This window comes from Hippocampus comes, unplaced genomic scaffold (assembly GCF_001891065.2).
Source record: "Hippocampus comes isolate QL1 unplaced genomic scaffold, H_comes_QL1_v1.1 scaffold55, whole genome shotgun sequence".
Taxonomy (NCBI): Eukaryota; Metazoa; Chordata; class Actinopteri; order Syngnathiformes; family Syngnathidae; genus Hippocampus; species Hippocampus comes.
The window spans coordinates 1,056,140-1,070,946 of NW_017806170.1; the positions used below are offsets into that span (position 1 = coordinate 1,056,140).

The 14,807-nt window shown below is 45.0% G+C and overlaps 1 protein-coding gene across 1 annotated transcript in view; it reads left to right on the forward strand.

Annotated features, from left to right (window-relative positions):
• erfl1 (Ets2 repressor factor like 1) overlaps nt 1–14,807 on the forward strand; it is a 41,286-nt gene that overhangs the window by 12,923 nt on the left and 13,556 nt on the right. The gene's annotated exons all lie outside the window — the stretch shown is intronic.

Sequence of the window (14,807 nt, forward strand, 5' to 3'; positions counted from 1 at the left end):
TACGTTGGCTAAATTTGTCCTTTTCGGGTATCCGTAGCAGAAAGATGGCGGCGAAACATGGCGGACATCTGTCGGGGAGGCGTGCCGACATAACATGATTAGGGATGACATCACCTAAAATCACATTAAAAAAAAAAACGATGTGACAGAACATATTTTTTGCATATGATTGAGATTAACAGTGTTTTTTTTGGAAATAATGAACATGAAGAATGAACATCTTTTTACACACTTTATATCTACGATATCCTTATTTGTGAAGAATGATGACTAATAGTTGCAAATTTTGTGTCGTATTTTGGTCCATATGTGGGAGTGGGTTCGCTGTGCGATGTTAAACTTTTGGGACAGTTTCTGACTAAATTGTCGTGAGAACATGCGGCGTCGCAGGATACGTGGTGGAAACTATGGGATAGACGCAATACAGGCGGTCGGGAATGAATCCGCACGAATGGGGAAAGCTGCCGGAAATGGGGTGGCACTCGGAACTGCGGTAGCGAAGGACATGGGGAGGGGAGGGGAGGATGGTGGGGGGCTGAGAGCAAATGAGAGGGGATTAAGAGCACGACAAGAAGATGGATGGAAGCGAGCGAGGAGAACATGACAGGTGCGATGTAGAGCGCCAATAAAAGGCGGGAGACGGCCAGGGAGAGAAATAGGGGCATGATGGAAAAAAAAAAAAAAAGTGCGGCGGCGAGGTGACAGAATGATATCAGGCGGACGGAAAAGACGAGGCGGCACGGGCGGGAGGATGGGATGGCGCGGGGTGGTTGAGGGTCCATATTTTCCCTTGAAGGAACTGGCCTGTCAGGCTGTTCCGCCTGCACAGAGCGCCGCTATAAAACACAGAGAGCAGGCAGGTGCGTGCGGCAGGTGACTTATGTGTATATCGTGCCTTTGTCAATATTTCTTTCTGTCTGCATGCTGCTTTTTCCCCAACGTTTGGCCCTGGTTTCTGTCCTTCCCGACTTGCATGCGCCGGCGTTCATACTTGCCCCCCCCCCGCCCCTCCTTCCTCCACCCCTTGAACCTCACTGCCTTGCGAATCTCCTTTATATTCCCAACAGGAATATTCAAGACAGCCACCGGGGTTTTGCATCTATCGCACCTTTTGAATCCCGTGTGCCGTGCTACAAGGAGCACCGGGTGGTGGGCCTGATTTATTCATGCCGTCCCGGCGAGGATTGAGCCTCCTCTTCCTTATTCGGTGCGGCACTGAGCGGAGGCCTGGTTCCGTCGAGGTGGAGAGGGGGTGCGGATCCAGCCGCACCCCGCCCTCCACCACCCCAAACCCCAAGTCTGCGATGCTCACAAACGACCGCTCTCTTCTTTTCATGTAAATTCATAAAGGGAACAAGCGTGCACTTCAGTGGAGTGCTGCTGGCACATTGCTGTGTGCTTGAAGGGCCGACTTTCATGTGGTGTCATGTACTTCTTGGACAGGGCAACTGGAAAGCGCATCAGTCAGTACTGTAGGTCTTCTGCTGAAGAGCAATTTGGACTTCTACCAAAAAATGAACTGTAAAAATGGGTCTCAAAGGTAAAAAAAAAAAAAAATCAAATTTCGGAATCAGTGCATACAGACACCGACTGTACAGGGCAATTGGAACCACATCAGTCAGTGTAAGTGGAACAATTTGGAGTTGTACTAAAATGCGCGGCTGGAACCTCATCATTTGTTACAGTACAACTTCCAAAGTGAAACAAGTTGGAATTCTACCAGAGTTCAGTTGTATAAAACAACCTTGTAAAATGAATTCAGAGATTTGTTTCTTAAATACATTATCCATGTTATCCAAGATAGTTGCTTTCGTTTGCGCCGTCGTGGGAGTGAACACAGTCGACTTGATTCCCGGCCGATCGATGCGGCCTCCGACCAGTGACACACTTGGGTGTGCAATGTGAATCGCCCCTTGTATACTATGGAAGAACTTGAGTGCCTTTGTTCGTATCAGCGATTATTTGGCACAATTGAGACTTTCAGTTAGCTCGCTAGTTATGGCTACACTCTGAAAATCAATCTTCTCTTCTGCAAGTCTCCTGGAGTGGCCATTTAAGAGTGCCTCATTGTTGGCTGTGAATGTATGCACATCATGCGGAGAAAGATGGAAGCGTGGCGGGGCTGGTTTGGTCCAATTTGACAGTCAGGATGTGGACCCGTTTAGAATTGGGTGTAGTCATTGTCAGCCCTGAGCGAGTGCCCATCACGCAGAGAAAGATGGAAAAACAAGGAGGCTAGGAATAAGTATATTTTTAAAAAAAAAATCTTAATTGACAGTGAGTTTGTGAACTGACAGTGACTGACTGTGAGTGGCTGCTTTAGAGTGCCTTGTTGTCACAGAGTAGAAAAATTCCATGATGACGTGATGGGAAGTATTCCAGCCACTCGAGCTTTAAGATGGCGACCCGTGCAGGGCGTACGCCGCCTCTCTCCCAACTCCCTCACTGACATGATATATGGCTCCACTGTGAGCGATGACATCATCGGTCACCATGGAAACGTGCAAAGTGACACTGGCGCGAAACACAACTCATTAACTTGCGCGTTGCCAAATCCATCTCCATGACTTCCGCCGTCTTCATGTCATTGTTGCACTCGCACTGCTTCTCCCTCCTTCCTCTGTTCTTTATTTGCAACCTCTGCAGCAGCTCATGGAGCGCTAACACGGGTGTCACTTGTCATTATTGCTCTAATTCAGTCATCCGTCATCGCACACTCACTGTAAATGCGGCGCATGATTCGCTGCTGCGGCAGGTGTACCATGCGCCTAGCCGGAGATTTCATTTGACACGCACACGCGCCATGTTGTGTGTGTGTGTGTGTGTGTGTGTGTGTGTGTGTGTGTGTGTGTGTGTGTGTGTGTGTGTGTGTGTGAGTGAAGTGAAACCTTGACATGGTAAACTATTGATAAATGTACGTATTTGTTTTTTTTTTTTTTTTTGGACTCTTTCTGTCAAGCACTATGGTGCCACAAGCTGGCGCCAAAGCACTGGCTTATAGGAAAGTACAGTGATGCCTTGTGATAGGAGTGGCCTGACGTGAAAGTTTTTTGAGCCATCGTTCAGGCAATATCTTTGCTTTGACTTGCGAGTACAACCGTATAGAGGATCTGAATGCTGTATGGTGGCAGTGAAGTCAACTCACTGCAATGACACATTCAAATATGAATATAGCCACACTCACAAACATATCTTCTTTGTCTTCTGCAAAGAGATGCGGTCTTCACTGGACAGTCCATTTACCGTCTGTTTTATACTGCCCCAAGGTGGCCAAGGAGGGCAGCAGCGCATTGGCCATTCAATCACCGCTCACCTCCTTTTTTTTTTTTTTTTTTTGCTTTTGGTGTTGTGATGTTTGCAATGCGAGCCCGAGGGCAGCTTGGTGTCATTTTCAGTTGGCAGCAGATGGCGGCATCAGGTCAAAGTTACAAGGCTGCTGAGATGGCCGAAAATCTGCTTGATTATTATTCCACCAATGCAAGATTAATCACAAGAACGTGTTGGGACTAGTCTGTGCACGTAGAACATATTATGTGCCTTGAGTTTCCGTTTAACGTTCTTGATTTCCCAATTTGTATGTGAGCTCTCACCTCTCCGCTCCCAGTGCGCCCTCTCGGATTTCATCAAGCTCTTAACCCCGCCAGGCCTCAGATCCGGTTAACACTGTAAGTGTTTTAAAAAGTGCTTCCTCTACCACCGGCACGCTCGGCACTGCGTGCCCGCCTGTGTGCGACCACACTGGAGTCGCACCTCTAACTGATTTCACAGTTTTTATTACAACCGCTCTTGACTTGCCTTCACAAAACATCTGTTTGAGCAAGTCAAAAGAGATTTGTGCGTGTCGGCTGGTAAACGGCACATCTCTGTCCCGCTTTTCCGCCATGTGAAGCCCAATGAAGCTCCTCAATTCATTTCCAAGTATACTACAAGATGGCAGCAACGGACTATTTTTGTCAAATATGACGGGCCTCAACTCACTTCAACATAGCTCCACGGCAGCAAGATGCTTCTACATGGCACCAAAATAGGACTTTTATTTTGTGTGCTCACTGTGTTTTAATATTCCTTCTTGCTTTTGTTAAGTACACCGGCGCTCTCCTTTCCCTTATACGAGGGTATTACAGGAAGTACATTTACAGTAAAGCCTACAAAAAAAATTTGTGTTAAAAAAAGCTATATGGCTGTCACTGTACAATCGAACTCGATAGTATTCTTAATGTGAAGGAGAGTTTTTCTTTTGGAGATTGTACAAGTGTACTAAATGAACTTTCCATTGGTGATAGGATGCATTCACTGACATTTGGGTTTTTACCATTTCTAGAAAAAAAAAAGGAGTAGAAGTAGCTCGACTAAGCTTGGCTTTTTTGAATTAACAAGTAATACGGGCAGCCGGACGGCGACGTGCGCCCAAGAAGAAGAAAAAAAGATGAGAAGTGGCGATGATGAATGGATGGAGAGCATGAAAGCGTGCGCACCTTGCCTTTGGGTGCGCGCTCCCGCTCCGAGGATGATGAAACGTTAATTAAAGTAAACGAGCTTGCCTGAACAAACCCCGCCGCCATGTCACCACTGACTGCTGGACCAAGAAGAAGAAGAAGAAGAGGAGGAGGTGGAAAAGCTGTTTTAGATCGTTCGATCGTTAGATGGATAGATAGACATTTGTAACTTTTCATTTGCCGGAATACTAGGATTTCCCACTGTCCCTGAATCCAACATCGGACGGCGTTAATATTTCGTATATATTCATCAACACAATGTTCTTTTCGAATGATTTAGCCAGAAAACTGGTGGTGCGTAGGTGCCGGGGGTCTGTTTAATAAAAAATCTGCATTGTGTTTTGGAACTAAGGAATATATTGTAAAATTACCTCATCATTTTCACCACCCCGTTTGTCTGTTAATTTCAGATTAGAAATAAATTGTAATTATTTTCAAACATCTCATTTCAATTAAATCTCTGTGCTTGAATTAGCTTTTTGCCCCCTAGATTTTTTTTAATGTGCATGCATGTTGGGTTTATCGAAACGAGTTTTACTGCACTCCACGAAATATGAATTGAAGTATATGACATCATATTGGGCCTAATTATGTGTCCATTTTTTTTCAATTGCTAGATCACTTTTGTTTGGTCAAAAAAAAATTCAATTAATCCGCTATCTAATTCGTTTATTTATTTATTTAGCGCCATCTCGCACTCTCCCTCTCGTCCTCTTTTTTTTCTCCTCCATCTCTTCGCAACGATTATCCCGCCGTCTAATTAGAAATCGATGTCGCTCTGCCGGCGGGTGTTTGCAGTGTGTTTGTGGACGCTCGCAACAATTCCCAGGACAGCACACGGAGGGAGAAAAGAGGAAAAAAAGGGAAGGAAAGCGAGGAGAGGAAGAGGAAACGCTGGAAACGCACGCACACACACACACGCACACGCACACGCAATGACTTTCCCGCTCGCAGCTATAAATCTACACACTTAAAAGCAGCAGGCTGAAGTTTAAAAAAAATGCAAGGAAGGGAAAAATGAAAGGAAAAGTGTTTTTTTTTTTAACGAATGAGGTTTGGGAATTGTGTGCACGTTCTTTTAGGAAAACAAACGAAGAAAAAAGTGTCGGGTGCGCGACGTGCAGGCCCTGCCGAACGCAATGCACAGGATTCATTGTGACGTCATCGAAATGGATATTGTTTTGAGATATTTTTAGACATGCTTTAAAGCACGCGAGTCTACATTTATTTGTTTTGAACGTTTTCAGAATTATTTGATGGATTGCGTGCCAGTGTGTGTTTGTGTGTTGGGACTGACAGCTGATTGTGACTTTTTTTTTTGCTATTGCTGTAAAATAATGTCACCAAGTCTTGAGCATGTTTCAAGGCACAAGAATCGACATTCATTTTATTTTTGAGGCAAGGCAGTCTATTGATCTATTTTTTTCAATTTTTAAAATACAAATTAGATTTATTTATTTATATATTTTTTGTATTGGGATCGTTTCCCCATTGTTGTACAAATACGCTAATTGTGACGTCATTTAAGGTCGGAGGGTCATGTCATTCCGACGTGTGTGATTTTGTCCTGGACTTATTGCTGATTGTAACGTCATATTTTTTCTGAAACAATGTTAAATCATTTTAAACGTGCATTTCTTTTGTTGAATACATATTTTTTGCAGTATTGTACTTACTTATCACTGATCATTGCTAATTGTGACTTCATTTGATACTTTAATTGCTGTCCATTATTTGTAAAATAACGTTAAAAAAATTCTATTTGTTTTGAGAATTTAATTTTGTATATATGTTTTTAAATCTATTGACATATCGAGACCATTACGCATACATGAAGTCAGTAGGATAAAACCAATATAGCTTTGAGCACATTTTCTCAATTTGATTTAAATCACGTATGGACAAAAGCGACTTGCGGCCACTTCACCCACAGAAAGTGAAGGTCACAGGAAACGTGAATATTCATTTGTGTTTTAGAACTTCGACTGCACACTGTGGACAAAGTATTGGAACAGCCTTCCATAGTTTGATGACAAAACAGCAGTGATTCGCAAAGTGTGCTATGAGTCCCACCAGTGGTATGTGGGCTCCCTCTAGTGGTACGCAGAAGAATCAGTGATTAAATGTGGAAACCACCTCAGTTAGAGTGGCTTCAACTTTTTTTTTTTTTTTTTGTATTCAACTTTTCAAAGCAATACATTTTTCTAGAGTCATTTAGAAGTGATTCATCCATCCATCCATTTTCCGATCCGCTTGTCCTCAGAAGGGTCGCCGGACAGGCTGGAGCCTATCCCGGCTGTGTTTGGGCAGTAGGCGGGGCACACCCTGAACTGGTTGCCAGCCAATGACACTTGCAACCCTGTCACATTATTGTCCCCGTGTATTGCTTCCCATCTGCTGTGACGTCATGTGAAAGTGTGTTGTCACGCCCCCTCGCGCCCGCCCCCAACCCCCCGCCCTGCAGAAATTTTCATTTTTTTTGTCATGGTTGCCTCACATTTCGTCAACCCCTTGTGATACTCGGCTTGAGCCAAAACTATCAATCGTAGCTCCGCAGGGTGTGCATACATCTGTGTGTGTGTGTGTGTGTGTGTGTGTGTGTGTGTGTGTGTGTGTGTGTGTGTGTGTGTGTGTGTGTGTGTGTGTTTTCCTGTCATCCTATCTCAGCGTGGCACCACCCTTGACGTCCCACCTTTATGCTGCATGTCTCTTTGCGTGTCGTGGACACAGAATGCCAAGATGAGCTCCTTTCACTACTGTACGTGTGTGTGTGTGCGTCTGCGTGTGTGTGTGTACACGAACATCCTTGCATTTTCTGTCAGTCTGTCTCTCTCCCCTCATTAAACGTCCCTCTCGCACTGCTCCCTCCTCTTCTTCTTCTTCTTCTTCCTCCTCCTCGGCGCCCGGCGCTCCCCTTGCCCGTGGCTATATGATCGCGAAAAATGTGTTTACAAAACTCGCTCTCTTGCACATCAAACTGTACGGATGAATCAAAGACTTTGCCGAGACAGCCAGAGAAGAAGAAGAAGAAGAAGCGGCCGGAGCAGGCCTTAGCATTTTTAAAATTCCATGTGTATTTTTTTTTTAACCCACCCCCCGCCAACGTCTGTGCGTGTGTGTGTGTGTGCGTGTGTGTGTGTGTGTGTGTGTGCGTGCGTGTGTGTGTGTGTGTGTGTGTGCGTGCGTGTGTGTGTGTGTGTGTGTGTGCGTGTGTGTGTGTGTGTGTGTGTGTTGTTGTTGTTGTTATTGCGGTAATATATTCTCCGTAAGGTCCCCGTACAAACAATGAATGTCTCCCGGTTAACAATGAGATAATGCAATATTGACGTCTCAGGCGGGAAGGCAATCCGGGCCAGGGATTTCAGCGGCAAGCAAGCTGCACAAATTACGCTTTGCGAAACGAGCGTGGGAAGTCGGGATGTATGGCACAACGTTAGCGTGGCATCAGGTGACCTCGCAGACTCGCACGAGTGTTGTCGAGAGGAAGGCGAGGTTATGTCATGTGAGAGTTTGTTTGCACGTCCGGTGCTTACAAATTTATCGTGCACACGTAGCATAAATTGGGCCAAATTTGAGTATTTTCAAATTCAAGTAACATTAGATGTCGCAAAAGGATTGTCCCGTGGGGTGGGATTTGTTTGGGAAACGGTCTCAAGCCAACAGTTGTAAAAGTGGGGCACACACATTCTGATAATCAGGCAAAAGTGGCGTATTTTTCCTCCCTTCAAATCACTGTCAGTAAAGGCCCGGTTATCAGCCATTTTTAATGATTATCTTGGAGTGTGGGGTGAGTTAATATTGATTTTTTTTCTCCGTGATCTGCTCTGAAAACGGCTGCAGACCGACAATCGTAACACACATGCCAATAATCAAACCAAATTTGAGGATTTCTCTCCCTTGTGATCGGAGTCAGCCAAGGCCCAAATATCTGATCCCTCGAAAAGATTATCCTGAGCAATTATCCTGTGGAGTAATTTTTTTCCCCCTCTTTCGGGAAAACGGTCAGTGTTGCTGCTCGTAAATGTGGAAAGCACTCAATAATCTGACAATATTTTAACATTTTCCAGTCTTCTTATCAAACTCAGCCTGATTATCAGAAGTCTACCAAAAATGATCGTTAGACGTTAAGAGTACCCCGCCCCCCCCCCGGCACCTCCATTCTGCTCAGAAAAAGTCACAGGCTACTCAAAAAATGTGAGATGTGTGAATTTTTTCAAATTTGTGATTTTTTTTTTTCTGTGCGATCGTTGACAGGATTTGAGGGTAAAAAAAATTTTCTTGTTGATCGACCAAAGTAATTTTTCTGCCCATCAAAAGTTTTTGTTGACAGGGGAGGCTGATGCCCCCTTTCTGGTGGATGCCAAGAAAGGGGGCACACTCGTCGTCCCGGTACGCACACTCGCCAATTCTGTTCTTTGCCGTGTGTGAGGTCTATCCTGTTTTAAAAGCGGGTTTAAAATGTTAAAATGATGTTCCCTGCGTACGGACTTAAGCGAGTAACGAGCCACTCTGGTGATGTATCAATTGTTTGCAGTTGAAGTTGTTGGTAAATGTCCCCGACGTGGGATCAATAGTCTTATCATCTCTGATCAATTGACTGAATGTCGCCGCTTTACTGCTCGTTGCCGCCTTGATAGACACGAATGGAGAAATAGATGTAAAAGCACCATAAAACAACATGACTACAAGGCAAAAATCCATGCCATCCAAACTACTTTATCTGTATTTATGAATATCACCAAAGTCAAACCAATTTGAATGTCGCTTCTATTCCTACGCTGGAAAAAGTTATTGGTTAAATCTACTCCATTTTATTTCACAAAATAGAATCATCTGGATCCAGATGCTTTTCGTAAGTGGATGGTTCCATTGTGCATGTGTTGCCTTGTCAGACAAAGAAACTCGACAGCGAGTGACAACATGTTGCTTTTACGCGGCCATAATGGATAAAAACCACCCCAGCGCCCCCACCCAAAAAAAAAAACGGATAGAGTCAGTCAAAGAAAAGAGGAAGGGTGGGGAAGAGGAGTGGTCAGGAGGAGGAAAGTGAGACGGACATGCACAGGGAGCGATTATAGCAGCTTTTATGTATGAGCTATTGATTGAGTCAGTGGTGACTTCTTGAGTGGTTAATTCGGGAAGTGAGAGCGATCGAGGGAGTAACTCAGCGACTACAGAGGCCAGCGCAGGGGAGATGCACAGTGCGTGTGTGTGTGTGTGTGTGTGTGTGTGTGTGTGTGTGTGTGTGTGTGTGTGTGTGTGTGTGTGTGTGTGTGTGTGTGTGTAACAGTACTTTAGGTCTCGACGTAGGCCAGAACTGGTTACTCATCCGTAACTTGAAGTCCCTCTAACGAACAAATGGCATACCTCCAATACTTCCTGGATCCATCATTCATGTGAAAAAGTTAAAAATATATATAGATACACACACGCCTCCTTCCAATAAACACTTCATATTTGCCATTGGAGGGAAAAAAATGCTAATCACCATCTTTATCTGTGGTTGTCCATTCATAACCTGAATTTACTGCCTCCATTTGTCACTGGGCTGTCCTTCCACTGAAAGAAATAAATGCCCCGTCAAATAAACACCCGTCTTTTAAAAAAAGTGTGTACAGTAAATGTAGTCATCTCACTTCAGTCCATAACTTGACGCCGCCCCCTAAAAGTTGCTGTACTGCCACCAGTTGTTGGATGAGCCATCAACATGACAACCGCCCCGCAAAAAACAAAAAAAAAAACCAAATCAACTCCACCCTCAAAGTCATACCTCTCTTTTCTGATATCAAAAAAAATAAAGTGACTTTCCATGTGTTTACGCATCCCAGACGACTTAGTAACAGATTCTGTACCACCGTTAGTGGCTGGATGCAGTCAGGGCTGTCCAAACCCGGTCCTGGAGGGCCACTATCATGCACATTTAAGATTTTTGCCTCCTCCTACACACCCGGTTTGATCGGCTCGTAAGCGAGCTCTGCGGAAGCCCGATAACGATTCCGATTAATTGAATCGGGTGTGTTGGAGGGGGGAAACATTGAAAACATGCAGAGCGTCCATCGAGGACCGAATTTGGACAACCCCGCTGTAAGTGGATGAAGTTCTTGTTAGGTTCTTTTTTTTGGGTGACACTGCCTTCTATTGACCCTAAAATAAGCTCTCGCGCATGCACGCAGGCACACACACACTCACGCACGCACGCACACAATTTTCTACAGGCGTGAAGTTGAGCCCACAGGACACTCATCTGTTCCGAGGATAGAACAGATGGTCGTCTTGTTGTCACGCCATCGCCTTGTCAGAAGCACATCAGCATTTTAAGGTGGGATTTGGTTGGAGTGACACCTTTCCAGTGTTATTTATATTCGTCACGGCAGGTATTGGATATCCCTAGAACCAAATCAGCAGCATGTCTGGTGAACTAGAAATTAATGACGCAAGCACGCAGAATGGAATTCTCAACTGTTCGAAGATCTTTGCATGTTGGGTGCAGATGGTGGTTTAGTCAGGGTTGAAATTACAGAAAATCTTCACTGCGTGTGTGTTTTTTGCTGTGCTGAATGGCTAGTCAAAAGCTCAAGCTAACTAACCAAGGTCTCGTGATTGGTATTCAGACAAGGTGCACATACAGTAGGTTCATTTCCAGCAGTAATGTTGTACAAAGTAAGATGGTACAGCCAGATCCTATTTTTGTCCCTTTGGGGGTTCGCTATTGTCACATTCTACACTGTAGTGTCTGTGACGCCAAATGTGTGTCGGTTTAAAAAGTGGGTCTGGTGTGTTGAGTGACGTGGAGGTCAGCGAATGGGAATGTAGAGCTGGCCGGCTGTTAGCTAGCTAGAGCGTTCTCGGCTGTGCGTGTTGAGCGACAACGTCAGTTGAGGCCATCGGCAGGTCGGCTAAGAAGATGCTTATGTTTACTGTCTTTGCGTTTCCTTTCTTTGGTTACCATCAACCAGCAGCTGTGTCTGTTTTCCTTCCATGCTAGCCACCTGTGAAGGTTTGTTTGAACAAGTTTTTAAATATATTTAAAGCATGTGCGAGGCATATTTGCATCGAGTGCGAGTGGCCCCAAAATACTTTTCAAATTTCGATTTCAGAGTTGCCACTTTCCTTCAAGGCGCCAGGAGAGAATGCCGAGCACTTTGTTTCCCTGCTTGCCAAAAAAACCAAGCACATGAATGCGCATGCGTGCGCGCGTGTGCGCGCGCCAAGGTCAGCTCGCCGCCTCACTCCCGCGCACGTTTTTTGATCTCTCATCCGTGAGATCAAAGGCGCTCTCGGGCTATTAGTCCGCGCGAGCCATTGATCCCTCATTGATCGGAGCGAGACGCCGCCGCTGCCGCCGCTGTGCACGCGCGCGTCAGCCCCCCCAAGCCTGAGCACGCTGTGATAGTGATAGCTAGGCCAAACTAAACTCCAGTGCAGTCCCCCCCAGCCCCCCCTCTTTTTTTCCCTTTTTTTTTTTTTTTTTTTTTTATCCCGGGGATTTTTTAGCCGCGGGACATGAAACAATGAGGCCCGAGCTGGTTTTAATAAAGCCCGCTTTCCCGCCTTTCAACTCCGGCGCAAGGCGGACGAGCCCCGGCAACGGAGAGCGATCGATAATTAATGACGATGAATAATTTAACCCTATCGATTGATACTTTCTTCTTCATCCTCTTACTACCCCAGTCTTTTCCTTATTTATTTATTTTTTTGGCGTTTCCCCCCTCAATTCCATACCATATTTAAGACTAATACATCCCGCTCTCTCCAGCCACTCACCTGCTCTTCCAAACTTGTGGCGAGTTCTTCTCCTTTCAGGGAAAAGTTTGGAAAATAATTTTCTCGTGAGTAGCAGACACACCCTCGCCTTGGATGTTTATTGTAAGTGATATCAATTATCATCAAATGTTTCATATGCTAAATTGTACTGGAACCGAATATTGAGTCAAAGCGGTAATCGTTCACAGCTAAAATCAAATAGTCCCGCAAGAGAGGTTTTTTTTTCCCCCCACAAACACACACACCCTCAACAATTATCTAAAACATAACTCAAATCTTCATGAGTTAAAGCTGGCTGTAACCATCCACAGCTAAATGTTGCCCCCCAGAAAAGGCTTTTCAAAAAGTGTAATTTTATTGGAGAAAAAAAATGTCTCCTTTTGATCAGCACACTCACCTTGGATGTTGATCTTCTGTCAGTTATACCAATTAGCATCCAAAATATGATGTTTAATATGCTTAGCCATGCTGGAGCCAAAATCTTGATGAGATACAGTGTCTAAGGGATCTGTAACAATCCACAGCTCAATGTCGTACCCCAGAAAAGCCTGGAAAAAAAAAACAGGCAAATTTCCTCATCAGTAGCCCACCTACCCTCACCTTAGGGCAGGGGTGTCAAATTCATTTTTTGTCACGGGCCACTTTGTAGTTACGGTTTCACTTGGAGGGCCGTTATGAATTTTGGTAAGCCATATAAATGTTTAATCACCTCCATATGTTACATACTCAGCGCACAACAAATTGATGGACAACTAGTTTTAAAATCAGAAGTCAGGAATAATGACTGTTCTTGTGGATTACATATGACAATTTGAAATTTTGTTGCAGATTTTAGCAAGCATCATGGAACTTGACATGCTTGATTTGCTTTCGTGGGCCACATAAATGGATGTGGCGGGCCAGATCTGGCCCCCGGGCCTTGACTTTGACACCTGCCTGAGTGTTTTATTGAATGTCATGGATAACAATTAGCATCTAAAATATTGTCATCAATATGTTCAAAAATGTGCCATTGCCCAAATCTTCACGAGTTCAAGCTAGCTTAGCCAGCTGTATTTATTAGCCAGAGTTTAGCCATCGACGGCTAAAAGTAGTCCCCCAGAAAAGCTTTTTAAAAAAAAAGCAAACTTCCTCGTGATTAGTACTCGCACCCTATGGGATATACAGTACATCTGCCATCTGATGGGTTTTATGTTTATTTCTCCACATGCCAATTTTGGTGAAAGGACAGGTTCGTCTTCCGCCTTCCTCCCCCTCGTCTCCACTTCTGGTCTAACAAACGCACATCGCACAGTCCCTGTGTTGTTGCAGCCCGAGGCGCAGCAGTGTGTCAGAGCTAACCAGGGAGAGGAACGCAACGAGAGGAGAGCGGGAACACTGGAGCGAGAGGAAAGAAAAAAGAAGACGGGGCGGAGGGTGGCTCGGCCCTTTTTCAGCGGGCCCCCCCCCCCCCCAAAAAAAAAGATGAGACGCATGCACAGAGTTTGTTTCATGTGCTGCAAAGAGAAAACGCCTTTCTATCTTTTTATATCGTGACCCGTCACGCTTGCCTCCTTCTTTCGACAGCACGGGAGACGCGTAATGTTGCCTCACCGGTAGCCCCCTCGCCCTGATTGAGCACCGTCACTTCAAACTACTGGCCCACTAACCTCGCTTCCACTGGGCCCACTTGTTAAAGTCAACATCAGTCAGACCTGTTTGGGAGGAAGGAAGTCGTCCCCCAACGCACATGACGTCAACCGACACAAATAACATAAAAACCTTGCCGGCATCTTGACAGATTGTCTCAGAACAGTGTTCCTGAACCGGTGGGTCAGGATCCAACAAGTGGGTGGCTTGCGAATAGCGATTAAAAAAAAAAAAAAAAAAAAGCCATGTTCCCACTTAGACCCAGAGTTATACGAGTTTTAGAGGTTTCATTTTAGTTCATTTTTGACTTTTGAATTGACCACAGTGAGTAGCCACAGGCCAGTTTTGGAAGGCCGATTGTCTTGCAACTTATCTATCTGCCTACAATATATTGATATAGCTTATCGTACCTTGCCCGTGGCTCGCCGGCTGACATCGGAACAGCTTTGCAAACTTGCCAGTGGGCACCAATTTGAGAAGAGTATTGGCTGTCACACTTAGCTGCAACGCAGAGTATAAATTATGTTGTCTGTTCTCAAAACAGGATCTGTTCCGAACAAGGCCACTGATGAAAACTCTCAAATTAGAGAGCAGGACTTCACGCAAAGTTGGGGAAAAGTCAAGTAGGAGGGCTACAGCCTTAATAATAATAATAATAAATAATAATACATTAAATTTATAAGCGCCTTTCAAAACACTCAAGGACACTTTACAATCAAAACAAGAACAATAAAACCACAGATAAAATTATAAATAAAAAAGGAGAGATGAATTTAAACTGAATTTAGCGACTCGAAATAGTTGACGCCGGCAACATCGCCGCCGCAAGGAGCACAGGCTGACCCAGCCAGGCCGGCCAACACGCCGTGGTCCGCGGATCGGCCGCCGTTTCCGCCGCTGTGTCAGTGTGGCTGGGGC